Source organism: Chrysochloris asiatica, unplaced genomic scaffold (genome assembly GCF_000296735.1).
Source record: "Chrysochloris asiatica unplaced genomic scaffold, ChrAsi1.0 scaffold00019, whole genome shotgun sequence".
NCBI classification, from domain to species: domain Eukaryota; kingdom Metazoa; phylum Chordata; class Mammalia; order Afrosoricida; family Chrysochloridae; genus Chrysochloris; species Chrysochloris asiatica.
Genome location: NW_006408537.1, coordinates 11,441,932 through 11,459,693, shown reverse-complemented (window position 1 = coordinate 11,459,693; position 17,762 = coordinate 11,441,932). Strand labels below are relative to the sequence as shown.

At 36.6% G+C, this 17,762-nt stretch overlaps 1 protein-coding gene and 1 pseudogene across 1 annotated transcript in view; one reads left to right on the top strand and one right to left on the bottom strand.

The window, feature by feature from the left end:
* LOC102811579 overlaps positions 1-1,229 on the bottom strand; it is a 2,818-nt pseudogene extending 1,589 nt beyond the window's left edge.
* KHDRBS2 (KH domain containing, RNA binding, signal transduction associated 2) overlaps positions 1-17,762 on the top strand; it is an 864,427-nt gene that overhangs the window by 312,035 nt on the left and 534,630 nt on the right. The window lies entirely within an intron of this gene.

Here is a 17,762-nt window from a genome sequence, read left to right as displayed (position 1 = left end):
TGCTGGTTTCTTCCTCTCAGCTGCTAGTTTCTTGCTTGCTGCAGCCTTCTTTCCCACCACTGGCTTCTTCGGCTTCTTCACACCAACAGTCAGCTTCCTTCCTTTCTTCCCTACCACAGGTGGCTTCTTGCCTGGAACTCCCTTCACATTTGATTTTGCTTTTAGGACTGCTGCTTCTTTAGCCACCCTTTGTTTGTGATTTTTAGCCTGGCAACACTAGTGTTTCAGCGCATGGTCTTTGCATATGGATTCAGCTTCAACATGATTCTCAGGTTTTTTCAGTGGGTTCTTCTTAAGGACTCTGCAATGAATCTTTTTGTGTGATGCTCGGAGTGCTCTTTGGATCTTAGGGCTTTCAAGGTTCTGCTTAGGTCTGTATTGATCATCTTATGCATAGGAAGGTTGTAGCTACTCTTGAGGGAAGCAGCTTTACGCCAAGCACCATACAACTCATCCAACTTTCGAAAAGCACCTTCAGTCCAAATGCAGAAACGGCCCACATGCACACCAGGAGCAAGTTTAAAAATGTTCAGCTTGCTTACATTAAGCAGAGTAATTCCAGGGATATTTCTGAAGGCCTTGATGATACCATTGTCCTCATTGTAAATAATGCATGGTCTCCTGCGCTGGATACGCCGGCGATTTCTCATTTTGCCCTTCCCAGCTCTCATTTGCTGAAAAGCATAGACCTTTTGATATCATTCCAGGCCTTAAGTTTCTTAAGCAGTAAAACTGCCTCCTTGGTCTTCTTGTAGGCTTCAACTTTATCTTCGACCACCAAAGGAAGTTCAGGAACTTTCTCAGTACGATGACCTTTAGACATGACCAGGGCTGGTAAGGCGGAAGCAGGCAGGGCAGAGCAGATGGCATAGCGCTTGTGAGTCGTGTTTCCGGTGCCAGAAACGCCAGGTTTTGGTTGGTGCAATCATTCGCCCTCCACGATACATATTTCCAAAAGCACCCTGGCTAGAGCGGAGAGTCCCACCACCTCGAACTCTGGGAATTCTGGTTACCGCTCTACCAGTACCCCAAGACTCAGCATTAGTCTGGTAACCCGCTAGTTCACTGATGGCATAGGGCTGTCTGTTGTTTTTGCGCAAGTTGGTGCGAACAAAATTCACGATATCCGGTCGAATGGGAGCCTTGAACACAGCAGGCAAAGTAACATTTTTGCCAGAGGATTCTCCCTTTGCGGACTACACTGATATCAGTGGACGAGCACACGCCATGGCAGGGAGAGAAGGCCGTGCTCCTCTCAACCTGGCGGCTTCCACAGAAGAAGGAAGCCTTTGTTATATATTTTAAAGAAAATGTTGTTGTTGTTAAGTGCCATTGAGTCAGTCCGACTTATAGCAACTCTGTATAGGGTTACCGAGGAGCATCTGGTGGATTTGAACTGCTGACTAAGGTTTCAGTCCAGTGATGAACAAGAAATCCACACCAGAAGAGAGACAGTGGTGGCGACTCATGGCAACCCTGCATAGGTTCCGACTCATAGCTACCTGCATAAGGTTTCAGAAGCTGCAAATCTTAACAGGAGCAGAAAGTCTTTCTCCTGTGGAACTGCTGGTAGTTTGGATCTGCTGACCTTGAGGTTGGCAGCCCTACTTGTAACCACTATGCTACCGGAACTCCTTAGAAGAGACATGAGAGGGATCAAATTATTTTTCCCTGGATTCACGATGGTTTAAGGACTTGAGTAGGACAAATAGAATGTAGAGAAAATGGTGCTATATAGTTTCTGAGGCTAGTTTGGAAAAGGCCAGATATTTCCTTCTTCTATCTCTTAGTGCCCTGAGAAGCCTTGGAAGAATACTGAGTATCCTGAGGTCACCATGCTTTGAGGGAGCAAAAGTTACATGGACAGTCCTGGATAGGTCCCCCATGAGCAGTCCCAGCTGAGTCCAGTCCAGCCTTTGAATCATTCCAATCCAAGCGCTATAAATGCAGATAAAGGAATATCCAGAAGATCTCAGGTGCTGTAATTTGAGTGATCCTCAGTTGTTCTTGTCCTCCTCTCTGCTTGAATCTTCCTGTGTCTCCAGGCTACACTGTACAGATAGGTACAAGTTATCCCTGGCTCACAAAATTCTTGCACATACTTATAATAATAAAATGATTTTCGATTTAGGTGACTAAATTTGGGGTGTTTATTTATGCTAAAATAGAAACTGAAAGACATTATTTCTACTAATATATAATATTGTGTTGTTGTTGTTAGGTGCTATAGAGTTGGTACTGACTCACAGCAACACTATGCACAACAGAACGAAACACTGCCCGGTCCTGGGCCAACTTCAGAATCGTTGCTACATCTGAGTGCATCACTGCTGCCACTGTGCCTGTCCATCTCGTTGGGGGTCTTCCCCTTTTTCTCCAACCCTCCACTTTACCAAACACGATATCCTTCTTAAGTGACTGTTCCTTCCAGATAATATGCCTGAAATATGAGAGACAAAGTCTAGCTATCCTGGCTTCCAAGGAGCATTTTGACTGTACTTCTTCCAATACAGATCCATTTGTTCTTTTGACAGTCCATGGTACTTTTAATATTCTCTATGTTGAGTTAACACCATAACTCAAATTCATCAATTCTTCTACTGTCTTTCTTATTCACTGTCCAACTTTCACATGTATATGAGGTTATTGAAAATGTCATGGCTTGGGTTAGCTGCACCTTAGTCCTCAAGCTGACATCTTTGCTATTCAACACTTTAAAAAGGTCTTGTGCAACAGATTTGCCTAATGCAATCTGTCATTTGATTTCTTGGCTGCTACTTCCATGAGTGTTGATGGTTAATCTAGCAAAATTAAGTCTTTGACAACTACAATCTGTTCTCCATTGATATGGATGTTGTTTATTGGTCCAGTGGTGAGGATTTTTGTTTTCTCTACATTGAGATGCAACCCATACTAAAGGCTGTGGTCTTTGATCTTCATCAGTAAACATTGTAAGTCTTCTTCATTTCAGCAAGCAAAGCTCATTTAAGGTATTTACATCTGTGAATATCTGGATTAATGTCCTAAAGTCTCAGGGTTAACTGGGTAGGTAACTAATTTCTCTGAAAGGCTTCTTAATTCTATTACAGCCTTATGTAAACTAGTGCTCTGGCATCTTATCAGATTGCTAAATGCATCCCAAAAAGCAAGTATGATTCTATCACATAGAAAATGCTGCCCCAGTATAGGATTGGGACAGTTTTCTTTCCGTATCCCTCTTTTTTTTTTAAGTTTTTATTGTGAATTTTGAGTGAAAGTTTACAGGGTACATCATTAGTTTTACATTAAAAAAATTATACACCTTGTTTCATTGCATGTACCATCAGTTAACAGTATTTCTCTCTATTCACTTTTTTTTTTTTTAACACTCAGACATATATAATAATTTATACCTCCAAAGGGCACATTCTGCAAGTCTACCTCCTGGCCATCATCTCTTAGTCCCTCTCTTCCCTTGAATCTAGAGTCCTCAGCTGCTCCTTCTCTCCATGCCCCCATCTCTGATATCGCTGCTTCTCTGGATAAGGTCTCTCATTCCACTTGTGCTCTTCTCCCTTGATGACCCTAGGGTCCTCTGTTTCTGGCCTGTAAGATTAACTACTTCCCTGTTTTTGTTACAACAATTCTATCTTTACAATTGTGATAGTTGCCATTAGTCATGATAACAATTACTCGCTATTGAATCATAAGAATCTTATCCCCATCTCTTTTTACCAGACCCATCTAAATAAGATGAAAACTCTTCAGTGGGAACAATTTAATTTTCCATGAACTTTGAAACCCAATCATATTTGTGCTGACAACATGAATTCAATATGTTGTTGCTTCAATAGCAATAATAGGCAAATATATTGCATGTTTTACATATTTAAAATTTGATGTTGTTGCTACGTGCTGTGGAATTTGTGCTGACTCATACTAACCCTGTGCCCAACAAAACAAAGCACTGCCTGGTCCTCCTCCATCCTCACAATTGTTATGTTTGAACCCATTATGGCTGCCACTAGGTCAATTCATCTCATTGAGCATCTTCCTCTTTTTCACTGATCCTTCACTTTACCTAGCACCATGTCTTCTCGAGGGACTTGTCCAAGGACTGAGAGGTGAAGTTTTGCCATCTTCTCTTCTAAGGAGCATCCTAGTTGTACTTTTTCCAAGGCAGATTTTCTGGTTCCTCTGTCATTCTGTGATACTATTAACATTCACCTCCAGTACCATAATTCAAATTCACTGATTCTTCTATGTTCCTCCTCATTCATTGTCTTATTTTAATTTACGTATGAAATCATTGAAAATACCATGGCTTGGATTAGTTGCACCTTACTCCTCAAACTGATGTCTTTACTCTGTAACACTATAAACCTCTTTATACCTTATTCATTGGATTTACCTAATACAGTTTTTTGATTCCTTGACTGATGCTTCCCTATGTGTTGATTGTGGACCTAAGCAAAATGTAGTTTTAGAAACTTAAAGCTTTCTTTTGTTTATCAAGATGCTACTTATTGGTCCAGTTGTGACATTTCTATTTTCCTTTCCCAGAAGTTATTACAGACGATAGAATATATATGGGACCAATTTATACTATAAGATTACATGCAATAGATTTGCCTATTATTGCTATTTATTTTTAGCATTGTTCTATATTAGGAAGTATTGTGGCTCTTTAGGATAAGAAATGGACTTCTTACCCCAAGGTCAGCAGTTCGAGCCCACCAATCACTCCTTGAGATAAAGATTTACACCCTTGGAAATCCTATATATAGCATTACTGTGAGTGGTAACTGACTCAATGGCATTTAGAACAACAACATTCAGGAAATAAATTTCAAACAGAATTCTGAAGCCACTTGGTTTATTGATATATATTCATATTGGTACACTTTACTATTTTATGTCATTTAATTATTTATGTATGTGCATTCATGTTGATACACACAAACGTATATGAGGGAGACTTTAAAAGTTCATGGCAAACTTCCACTGTCTTTTCATTCTATTTATCTGTAGACTTTTTGAAGCCTGTTTATATATAATATAATTATTATTGAGTGCCTTTGAGTCAGTTCTGACTTGTAGCAACCCTGTATAAGGTTTCCGAGGATCGACTGATCATTTTTAACTGCTGATCTTTCGGTTAGCAGTCCAGTACATTAATTGACACACTTATTTTAGTTGTATGGTGACAAATATAGAACACATATAATTTCTTTTACATGTGTTATCTATTTTGCATGCTTAATCTTTTACACTATTAATATTTTCTTTATTAATTTATTTAATAATGTAACCTTTCTTCGGTCTTCTGCCAATTTGAGTAACTAAAGCAGTAGACCTTTCTGAATGTACCATTGTTCTAATAGGAAAATTGGCTACCAACAAGAAAAATTAACTATAGAGATATCATTTTGCTTCATGTAAGATTTATTACATTTTTTGTTTGTGAGTGATTTTAATGTCAAATCAAAGGAATGGTTTTCTAAATAGTGAAATAATAAAGATACTTAAATTACTTACAAAAGCTTTTGATGAAGGGTTGTGTTTTTGTGTGTTTTGAGGAACATGCTTTTAAATGCTAATTTTAAACAGTTTATACTTGACCCCAATATAAGCAATGTTCTTTGAAGAGAAACTTGGACAACTTGTCCTAACACAGCTTGGGGAATTTGGAGGTAAAGTTAAGAGGATAATAGGCCCAGAGTAGGGATGTTAAAGAGAAAAATTCTGCACTTAACTCAAGTGTACCACCATCAGCACTAATTTAGATTCGAATTTCATTAGTTGTAGTGATGTTTATTTGACTTAGTATTCTGTTTTCTCCTTATTTATTTTCTAAATTCACAAGTCATTCAGCAGCTGAATAGCAATATAGTGTTTCACATCCTATTAAATGATACCTGTTAAATATCTAAATCTTTTCCTAGCTGTTGATTTGTCTTGAACACTCAAAGATTAGTTTGGGCTTTTGATAACCTTTAATCTAAAAGTGTTGTCAGTGTTGTTAGTTGCTGTTGAGTGGATTCTAACCCATGGTTATTTTCTAGTTATTCTTACTGATGCTTTATACACCAGTCCCTTAATCCAATGAATAACAGCATGACTGAGTTTACTTTTAATTATTTCTGTATGTATTGATTCACTTAGAGAGAGGTGGAAGACATGGAGAATAAGTAAATATCCAGTTTGCAAGTAAAAATAGCATATTTTGCTATAAACATAACTGAATGCTCCTCTAGACTTTTTATAATCAGAACAGCATCTTGTACAGTCTCAGGGATGCAATTTACTAGACTTCTTCTATATCAAATGTGCCCCAGAGTTATCCAGTTGGCTAATATTCAAGGTAGTCACAGGAGAAATCATGCCAAATGCCAATAAAGGAAACATGTGTAATTGTTTACTTTTTTCTTAGATCTAAATATTAGAAATCACTAGTAATCTTTAGAAATAAATTCATTTAAAAAATAATATCTGTAAAGAAATTGACACTTGAATTTTTTGTTTGTTTGTTATTTAGGATTAGGAATTTGTTTTAATTTTTAGATAATGGCATTTAAGTTTCTGCTTTTTTCAGAGTTTTTAGAAGAGAGTGGAAACTCTCTTCCCATATTTTCCCATATTCTTGCATGTTTTTGTGTTATTTGTTACCTACATAAGACACCTTTAGGCTATAGGTATATAATTGCTAACATTTACAGTTCTCATTGTTGTGGGGCAGGAGTGGTCACAACTTGGTCCTTGATATAGAAAATTCAGAAAGTCTCCAGAATATGAGTGTTCACATTTCTGAGCCTCTATTTGAAGCTGATTCTTGCTCAGTGTTTAGACTTTTATCTAGTTTTCTCTTCCTTTTGTGTTTTTCCACGTTTTCAAATATAGTATTTCTACCACCAGATACTTTTTTTGGCTGTTTTACCAAGTCCTTATTAATTTTTTTTATAGCTAAAATAGCTCTTATAGCCAAAATAATTAAAAAGAATCAAGACTTATGTCCTAGAACTTGAAACGCTGAATAAGCTTTCTTTTTTGTTTTCTTGAATGTTTGAGCTGTTCATTTCCTCAGCAGCACCGCAAATATTGTATCCGTCTAAGTTAAGCTCTTTTAAGTCAATAGTCACTTCCTTCAATTGGGAGCATAAACAATAAAAATAAGATAGTAAGCTATGAACCAAACATTTCCTACCTATGCTGACTTAATATTTTCTGGATTCTAGTTCCCGGAAATATGTATTTAAATAAAAACATTTTGTTTAACTCTACAACACTTAACAAGTACAACAATGTGATGATAGGAAATGCAGTTGCCTTGGCAGAACCAAACCAAATTATTTTGTGGGCCTTTTACTCTGTCCTGCATAATCTTCACAATTGTTGACATGTTTGAGGCCATTATTGCTGCGACTGAGGCAATCCATCTCACTGAGGGGCTTCCTTTTTAATGCTGACCCTCCACTTTTCTGAGAATAATGTATTTTTCCAGGGACTGGTCACACCTAACATCTTTAAAGTTTCACCGTTTTCTCTTCTAAAGAGGATTCTGGTTATACTTCATCCAAAACAGATTTTTTGGTTCTTCTGGTGGTCCATGGTACTTTCAATATTCTTTTACAATACCTTAATTCAAATACATCAAGTTTTATACAATCTTCCTTATTAATTTTCTAGCTTTCACATGCATTATGAATCTATTGAAAACACCATGGCTTGGGTTATGCACACCTTAGTTCTTAAAGTGGTGTCTTTGCTCTTGAACACTTTAAAGAAGTCCTTTGAAGTAGATTGCCTAATTCAATATGCCATCTGATTTCTTGGCTGCTGTTTTCATGAGCATTGATTGTGGATTCAAGCAAAATGAAATCTTTGAAAGTTTCAGTCATTTCTATTTTGCATTTGTTGTTGGTGTTAGGTGACATAGAGTTGTTACTGACTCATAGAGACCCTATGCACAACAGAACAAAATACTGCCCGGTCCTGGGACCACCTCACAATTGTGCTGTGCCTGATCCCATCTCTGCTGCAACTGTGTCAATCCATTTCATTGGGGTCTTCCTCTTTTTCTCAAAATTTCCACTTTACCAAACATTGTATCCTTCTTCATGGACTGGTCCCTCGATAGAATATGTCCAAAATAAGAGAAAGTCTGGGCCATTCTGGCTTCCAAGGAGCATTTTGGCTGTACTTCTTCCAACACAGATCTGTTTATTCTTTCAGCAGTTCATGGTACTTCTAATATTTACCTCCAACACCATAAATTAAATGCATCAATTTTTCTGTAGTTTTCCTTATTCACAGTCCAACTTTCACATGCATATGAGGTTATTGAAAATATCATGGCTTGTGTCAGACACACCTTAATCCTCAAACTGTCCTCTTTGCACTTGAACAATTTTAAACAGTCTTGCACAGTAGATTTGTCTAATGCAATACATCATTTGATTTCTTGACTGCTGCTTCCATGAGTGTTAATGGTTGATTCTAGCAAAATGAAGTCTTTGACAACTTCAATCTTTTCTCCACTTAGATGGATGTTACTTACTGGTCCAGTGATGAGGATTTTTCTCCGTTTATCATAATGTTATTTATTAGTCCAGTTTTGACCAATTTTCTTTACAATGAGAGACAATCCATACTGAAGGCGATATTCTTTGATCTTCATCAGTAAGTATTTCAAACAAGTTTGTTCCGTGTATTGCAGGTTGTTAATGAGTGTTCTTCCAATCCTCATGCCATGTTCTTCTTCACATAATCTAGTTTCTCCGACTATTTGCTGAGCTACATATGAAATATTTGTGATTAAATGATACAACTCTGGCGCACACCGTTCCTAAATTTAAACCATTCATTTATACCTCTGTTCTTTGCAAACAACTACCTCTTGTACTAGATACGGTTTCCTCATGAGCATGATAATGTTCTGGAATTGCCATTCTTCTCAATTTTATTTGTCATGATCCACAGAATGCCTTATCCTAGTCAATAAAACAAAAGTAAACATCTTTCTTTCTATGGAGTCCTGATGTGGTGCCTTAGGATAAGCACTCGATTTCAAGATCAGGTTGAACTGCAAGGTAGGTGGTTCAAATTCACCAGCCACTCCTTGGAACCATATACAGGGTCACTATGAGTTGGAGCTGACTCCATAGCACTTAATAACTACAACAAATGGCTTTCTGAAGTCAATAGTGCCATTTCTAGTTTCATGTCTGTTTAATCCTGCTTAAATTTCTGGCAGTTCTCTATGGATGTGCTACTGCAATGTATTTGAATTTTCTTCTGCACAATTTTACTTGCTGTGATAGCAATGATAGTATTCGATAAATTCTGCATTTCAGTGGGTCAACTTTCTTTAGAATGGGCACAAATATGGTTTTTTTCCAATTAGTTTGCCAGGTAGCTGTCTTCCAATTTTATTGGCATAGATGATGATACCCTCCAGTTTTGCATCAGTTTATTGAAACATTTCAATTTGTATTCTGTCAATTCCTGGTGCCTTGTTTTGTTTTGTTTTTTTGCCAGTGCCTTGAATACAAGTTAGACTTTTTACGTCAGTACTATCATTTTTTTTATCATATCGTACCTCTTGAAATGATCAAATATCAATAAATTTTTTTGGACATTGACTCTGTGTACTTCTTTAATATTTTGCTCATAGAATCCTTCAATACTTCAATTCCAGGCTTGAGTTTTCTCTTCAATTCTTTCAGCTTCAGAAATGCTAAGCGTGCTATTCCCTTTTGGTTTTCTAACTCCAGGTGTCTGCACACTTCATTATAATACTTGACTATGTCTTCTCAAGGGGCCATTTGAAAATTTCTGTTCAGCTCTTTCACTTCATTTCTTCTAGTTGCTTTAAATTCTGTACATTTCAGAGCAAGTTTCAGAGACTCTTCTAACATCCATTTTGGTGTTTTCTTTCTTTTCTCTCCTGTTAATGACCTCTTAATTTCTTCCTGTATGATGTTCTTGATGGTATCCCACAACTTCAGAGGGTCCGCAGTCATTAGTTCATCAAATTCTTCTTGAGATGGTCTCTATAATCAGATAGGTTTCATTCAAGATAATATTTTGGCTCTCGTTGTTGTTGTTATTATTGTTAAGTGCCATTGAGTCGGCACCAACTCATAGCAACCCTGTGCACAACAGGATGAAACACTGCCTGGTCCTAGGCCATGGTCATAATTGTTACCATGCTTGAGCCCATTGATGCTGTCACTTTGCCAATCCATGTCGCTAGGGGGGTCTTCCTCTTTTTATCTGACCCTCCACCTTACCAAACATGATGTCCTTCTCCAGAGACTGGTCCCTCCTGACAATATGTCCGAAGTATGAGAGACGAAGTCTGGCCATCCTAGTCTATAAGTAGTACTCTGGCTGCACTTCTTCCAACACAGATCTGTTGGTTTTTTTGGCAGCCCATGGCACTATCAATATTCTCCTCCAACACCACAACTCAAAAGCATCAATTCTTCTATGGTCTTCCTTATTCACTGCCCAGCTTTCACATGCATATGAGGTTACTGAAAATACCATGGCTTGGGTCAGGCGCCACACCAGGACTCCAGGCTCTCATAGCTTTTAAATTTTTTTTCTTCAGTTTCAGTTTGAACTGCCATATGAGTAATTAATAGTCTGTCCCACAGCTGTCACCTGGCCTGGTTTGGGCAGTTTTTATTGTTCATCAGCATTGTCTCTTCCCACTGATGTGTAGTCACTGTTATTTCTGTGTATGCCATCAGGTGCAGTTCATTTGTATTGTCATTATTTGTATTGTTGGAAAAAGATATTTGCAATGATCAAATCTCACAGAACTCTTATTATTTGACCTCTAGCATTGATTCTATCACCAAGGCCATATTGTCCAACTATTGCATGTTTGATCAATTTCAGACAGAAGAAATTGGTAGAATTCTTTAGTTTCATCATTACTGGTGTTAGTGGTTGGTATGTAAATTTGGACAATCGTGGTATTAGCTGATCTTCCTTGTAGGCGTATGAATAGTTTACTATCAAAAACAGTATTGTAATTCAAGATAGATCTAGAAATATTCTTTTTGATGGGAAATGGGATGCAATTCCTCTTCAGCTGGTATTTCTCAGCACAGTAAACCTTCTGATTATCTCATTTGAAATTGCCACTACAGTTCTTTTCAACTCAGCAATGCCTCAGGTATGCATTATGCATTCTATTTAATATTTGAAAGCTTCTAGTTTTCCTAGATTCATACACTCTACAATCCACATTCTGCTTATTAGTGGATATTTACAGCAGTTTCTTCCTATTTTGAGTTGTGTCATATTAGCAAATGAAGGTTCTGAAAGCTTTTCCTCATCCACATCATTAAGGTCAACTCAACTTTGAGGAGGAAGCTTTTCCTCTGTGATATTTTGAGTGCCTTTCAGCCTGAAGGCTTCATTTTCTAGCACTATATCTGATAATGTTCAGCTACTATTCATATGTTTTTTAGTGACTAACCATTCAGAAGTGGTTGCCTCCTCTTCTTTCTAGTCTGCATTACTCTGGAAAGTCTGCTGAAACTTGTCCACCCTGTGTGACCCTGATGGATTTAGCATCACAGAAACACACAAGCTACTACTATATGACGAACTGACAGGCGAGTGATGGTCTTCTTTATTTTCTGACTTAAAATTCAATAATTTAGATTCAAAATCCTAATTAAGAAAAATATTTTTATACATCTTCTCTCTAGCTTGTCATAATTTGCATCCTGCTGAAAAAGGGGTAGGTGGTGGTTATGTGTTGTGGAGTCGGTTCCGACTCATAGCGACCCTGTACATGGTTTCCAAGGCTGTAAATCTTTACAGGAGCAGAACGCCTCATCTTTCTCCCATGGAACCGCTGGTAGTTTCAAACTGCCAACCTTGAGGGTAGTAGCCCGATTCATAACCACTACGCAAAAGGGGTAAAAAAAACCCTGTATTCTATCTAGATGTCTGCATTAGTCACCTATATCCTGGACAACTCTCTCCTTTCACTGATACTGTGCAGAGCAGTTAGGTAACAGCTTCACAACTTTAGGCCAATCCTCAGGAGGAACCTAGGAGCGGCCTAGGTTCTTATGGGATGTCCTTATGGCTCTATCTCCTCAAAGTTCCTTTTTAGGAGCAGAAAATTTATTTTACCTCTTTATCCTTATATAGGTTTCTAGGCTAGAAAATTGATCACAATATATCTAATTATACATCGAATAACAATTGTTTTAATATATTTCAAACTATTACTTGCATTATATGCCAAAATGATATTCTGGTAAGGTTTTCGCTTCATCAATTGCTTGTATTTGAATTATCAAGAGCACATCACTGCAGTCTGAATCATTTTTATTGGCATGTAACTTAATTTCATATTATTAACTCTACCACTTTTAAGTGTACAAGGGCATGCAGTCATGTTTACATTAACTCAATGAAGATAAGGAATATTTCTTACCCCTTAAAGAAGTTCCTTTGGAATTAGATCAACCCTGTATCCTGTTGACTACTGATCTGTTCTCTGTTCCTATCATTTTGCCTTTTTTTTTTTTTAAGAATTTCATAAATTGAATTATGAAATAATTTTAAGAGAATTGTTTCAAAAATATTTTAAAATAAATAAAACTATCAATGTTGTTGTAAAACAATACTTTGGTCTTTTATATTGCAGAGTAATTTTCCTTTATGTGGCTATACCACAATTTGTTTATCCATACTTCTCTTGATGGCAATTTAAGTTGTTTATAGTTTTCATTATTTTGAAAAAAAAAACTGATACAAAGATTTATGTGTAAGTTTTTATACAGTCAAATGTTATCAAAATAGAGAACATGAAAATCATCCATAAAAAACTAAATAAAAAACATTTAATAATATCTTTTTAAATGTAATTTATTTAGTATAGATAATACATTCTTGTATATATTCTTTTATCATCTGTAGTATGTGGATCAATAATCAATGTTCATGGAAGCAGTAGTCAGGAAATTAACTAATATATTATATAGGGCAAATCTTTTGCAAAAAAAAGTCTTTAAAGTGGTGAAGAGCAAAGATGCCATACTGAGGAATGAGGTGCCCCTTACCGAAGACATGGTCTTTTCAATCACCTAATATAACGAGCTCTGGTAGTATAGTGGTTACGAGTAGGGCTACTAACCTCAAGGTCAGTAGTTCGAAACTACCAACCGTTTCGCAGGAGCAAGGTGAGGTTTTCTACTGCCATAAGTTTTACATCCTAGGAAACCCCTATGAAGTTGGAACTGAATTACTGGCATACCACCACCAATATGTATGGTCCAGTTGCTCCTTGGATATCCTATATAGGGTCGCTGTAAGTCAGTACTGACTCCATGGCACTTAACTACAATAACAATATGCATGTGAAAGCTGGAAAATAAATGAGGAAGACTGGAGAAAAACTGATGCATTTGAAGTATAGTGTTGGCAAGGACTACTGAAAGTAGCATGGACTGCCAGAAGAACAAATAAATTTGTTTGGGAAGAGGTACAGCCAGAATGCTCCTTTAAAATAAGCATGGAGAGACTTGGTCTCAGTCTCATGTACTTTGGACATGTTGCCAAGCAGGACAAGTTCCTAGGAAAGGACTTCATACTTTGTAGAGGGTCAGTGAAAAAGAGGAAGACCCTCAGTGAAATGAATCGACACAGTGGCTGCAACAATAGGCTAAAACATGACAACGGTTGTGAAGGTGGTCCAGGAACAAGCAGTGTTTCATTCTGTTGTACATAGATTTTCCATGAGTCAGAGTCAAGTTAATGGCGTCTAAAACCAATATTTTAGAGACAGAAAGAAGGTCAAAATGTACTCCTAATGTAGTAGATGGATGTTTATTCCCTCCATTTGGGTACAGGTTACTTGATGTTAGTGTCAACTACTAGTTCTAGGAAAAGCTGTTTTATTAGTTGTTGATTTGTTCATTCAGCAAATGATGATTTCCCAATTAGTGTTCAGGTGAATATTTTCCAACAATTCCTAAATGAGGACTACAAAATTCAGAAGTAAACTAGAGATTTTCATTCCCTAGTCAAAAAGACTAGATTTGTTAGCTAAATGAAGCCATCTGCATCAATTTAAATAGTTCTAACAAATTGATTTGTGAAGTGTCTAATATTTCCATGTAATTAGCAGTGGCATTTTCAAAACTCTGTAACCAAGAGGAAAATTTAACCTTCTCAGAAGAATTGCACACTTAAGGATTGGTGCTTTAGAAAATTATATTGTTCTAAGGGAATACTCACCAAAGAATTACATCAGACTTTGAACAGATGCTGCAAGATCCCTGTTTTATTACTGGTGCACCGGAGTGGTGATATTAAAAGTCTTTATCTCCTCCCTCGCATCTGATGTTAAAGCAGATTTCCCATTTCTCAGCTCTGACAGTTTAGTGGTGAATCTCTTGTGGCTGTTTCAAAAAATTCTGCTTTCTCTTTACTTTTATCCTCTACTGAAAAATTAAACTCTAGTCATTATGTTCAATGTATGCCTTTTTTATTGGGACTCTAAGGAGTATGTTTTTTTTTTCTATAATGGAAGGTAAAGGGCTTATTTCAGATAATATCTGTTTTTCTTACATCAAAATTTTATTTCTTAGCTAAAGAGTTTATATCTATAAAGGCATATTCCTTTAAAAATAAATAAAATGCAGTCTGTGTGAATATTAATAGAATTTTATCTATGTTATTATAATTCTTGAGTTTCACATTTCACATAATTGCATTACTTGGGGGAAATAATGAAGATGGATTTATTATGAAGCTCCTCAGGACTGTTAATATGCTATTCTCACTTCTATTTTATCTTTGCCCCTTAGACTTCTGATCTTTCTCTTTTTTATGCTTTGTTATAGTTGTACTGAATGTAAATGAACCACGTGATTATTTTACGTAACGGAGGATAGACGTGTTTAGATAATTCATCTGGAGATTGTTTTCCATGGCCTGTTATTGCATGGAAGTTACAAATTAATTCTTAAACCTCGCTATTTGCTGATTATGGACATAACCATTAAACACACATATTTTGGAGATCACAATAGATGATAACCCATTGCTCAGTTGCTGTCCAGTCAGTTCTGACCCATAGAGACCCTAGAGGGCAGAATATAACTACTCTATTGAGTTTCCAAGCTGTAATCTTTATGGAAGCAGCGTGCCACATCTTTCTCCAGCAAGCAGAGCAGCTGGTGAGTTCAAATTGCCTATCTTCTTGCTAGCAGCTAAGCGCTTAACCACTGGACCATCAAGACACCTTTGAAAAGATGATACATTTAGTAGTTTATTCAGTTAAGAAACTATTTCATGTATTTTGTGAAAGAGATTCACTAGAAAGACACAAACTGTAGCTTATTTTAATTGAAAGTTTTGTGTAATGCTGAAATGGGTTTTGTTTGGTACTGTTAAATCCCACTAAAACACTCTACTGTCATTGAGTCTATTCAGACTCATAGTGACCCTATTACTAGGGCTTAATAACAGAACAACCAAACTTCTCTCCTGTAAATATCAGGCAATTCATACCATTGTCCTGTTAATATTGCAGCTTTTTTTTTGCTCTTAGTAATAATTCATTGTACCTTTTACTGAAAATTTGGTTATTAATTTTTTTGCATTTTAACGTTACTAAAATATTATTGCTGTTGTTAAAGTGCTCTTTAGTTAGTTCAGACTCTTAGCTACCCTGTATTGGATATCCGATATGCAGCTGGTGGGTTTGAACTGCCAACCTTGTGATTCAGAGCTGATCCAAAAGTGCCGCACCAGGAATTTATGCTGTCAAAATTATTCTTGGATAATGATTATTAGTGTTATTGTTAAGTGTTGTCAAGTCAGTTGTGACTCATGGCTACCCTTTATAGGGTTTCCTAGACTCTTTGTGAGAGCAGAAAGCCTTATCTTTTTCCATATGATAATATATCCCTAAAATGTTGGAGTATTACCCAAACATAGATAAATTATGAGATAATTTGTGACCATAGTTAACTCGGACAGTGCTTATCCAATTCTTGATTTCAGGTTATGATTTACCAGAAACATCTACATCTACCAATGTTACTCCTGATACCATTTGTCTGGATAAGTTAATATTGTTAAGTGCTGTCGAATTGGTTCCAATTCATAGTGACCTTGTATAGGATTTCTGAGGAGTGGCTGATGGACTTGAACCTCCAACTTTGTACAATGCCACACCAGGACTCTATCTGCCTGGATAGCATAGCAGAATTCTAGTTGTATAACATAGAAATTGACTTCAAGATGTAGGAAAAACAAACAAAGCTTATCACTTCTCAATCGTAATTACCTTGAAGATATGCTTATATGCTAAGGTCTGAGGTATTAGGTATGCTTCTCTGTGTTTGACATGCGAATTTTCACATTCTGGTGTATTATTAGTTGCAATTGAAATGATTTATTTAAGCAGGTGCTTAGAATTGTCTTTCAAAAACAAGTTGCCATTGAGGGTTACTGGTGTGATATTGCACACATATCCTTTGACAAACACACAAACATTTTCCTTTTAAGACATAAGCACAATAAAAGATATTTAACTGGAAAATTTGTGCAAAGATTGTCATGTAAATATATGTGAAAACGAGTGGATTTAGAGCAAATAAGGATTTTACATCATGTAATTAAGCATATAGCATAGTGGTTACGAATTGGGCTGCAAACCTTAAGGTCAGCGGTTCGAAACTACCAGCCGCTCCGCGGGAGAAAGATGAGGCTTTCTACTCCCGTAAAGATTTACACCCTCGGAAACCCTGTACAGGGTCGCTATGGATCGGAACCGACTTGACGGCACTTATCAACAACAACAACAACTCAGAAAAAAATCCTACCATTTCTATATGTAAACAAAGGAACCTGGTGGCGCTGTGTTTAAACTGCTCAGCTGCTAGCCAAAAGATCAATAGCTTGAATCTACATGTCTCTCTGTGGGAGAAGGATGAGACACTCTGTTTCTGTAAATATTATAGCCTTGGAAGCCCAGTGGGGCAGTTCTACTCTGTCCTGTATGATTGCTATAAGTTAGCATCGAATCAAAGGCAGTGGGCTTGAGTTTATACATACATTGTAGAAATACTTCATTTTCAGCTTGACAATCAGAAAATGGTTTAATCTGTCCGTGTGTGTGTGTGTGTGTGTATTTATAAATGTGTCTGTATGTGTGTATGTATATATCACTTAAAACATTGCGTTTTCTAATATTTTTATTGATATGCGCTTTACCAAAAAGAGTCAATCAATAGCTTTAGGCTCTGTAGACATCTTATTCTGCTGCTTTCGATTTTAATTGAAGTCAGCAGCTTTGTACAGTATATTAAAAATAGCATATGTAGTATTTACCTTTATATTTATCAGATTACTTAACTTTAAAAATAAGTACTTACCAAGTAAAAGGCAGTAAGAAATAGGGGTTTTCATTGTCCTGTTAGTTTTTTGAACACATTAATGCTCATCAGCATACTCTGCCAATTTAAATAACTGCAAACCAGTTTTGATCCTTCGTTCCATTGAAATTACAATCAAAGAAAAAAGAAGTGGTCTTAGTTCTAAAGTGACTGGTAATGAAGGTTCCAGTGTACTAGACCTTTCTGTTATTGTAGGTTCTTTTCTATTTTACTTATATTTTTGTAAGCATATATTTAATTTTTTTATATATATAAAAAGTAGTCATATATGCTGGTCATATGTTGTTGTTGTTGTTGTTATGTGCCATCGAGTCGGTTCCGACCCATAGCGACCCTGTA